The sequence below is a fragment of the Etheostoma spectabile genome, chromosome 24 (assembly GCF_008692095.1).
Source record: "Etheostoma spectabile isolate EspeVRDwgs_2016 chromosome 24, UIUC_Espe_1.0, whole genome shotgun sequence".
NCBI lineage: Eukaryota > Metazoa > Chordata > Actinopteri > Perciformes > Percidae > Etheostoma > Etheostoma spectabile.
The window spans coordinates 8,634,769-8,635,016 of record NC_045756.1 but is presented as its reverse complement, the minus strand read 5'-3'; positions in this window follow the sequence as shown (position 1 = coordinate 8,635,016).

The following is a 248-nucleotide window of genomic DNA, read 5'->3' as shown; positions in this document are numbered from 1 at the left end:
TTTCTAAATCTGACCAACCAGCTGAACTAGGGCAACAGGAGTCTCTTCCATACTAGTCCTGCAGGGTCGCTACAGTATTTTAATAAGCTACATGTGTTTTGTGGTCAAAAATCTTAATGTGTAAAGTAATTAAAGTTGTCAGATGAATGTAGAGGAGTACCTACAGTAACTAGTAACTTAAGTAACTAGTAACTAAAGCTGTCAGATGAATGTAGTGCAATAACTAAAGTAACTAGTAACTAAAGTAA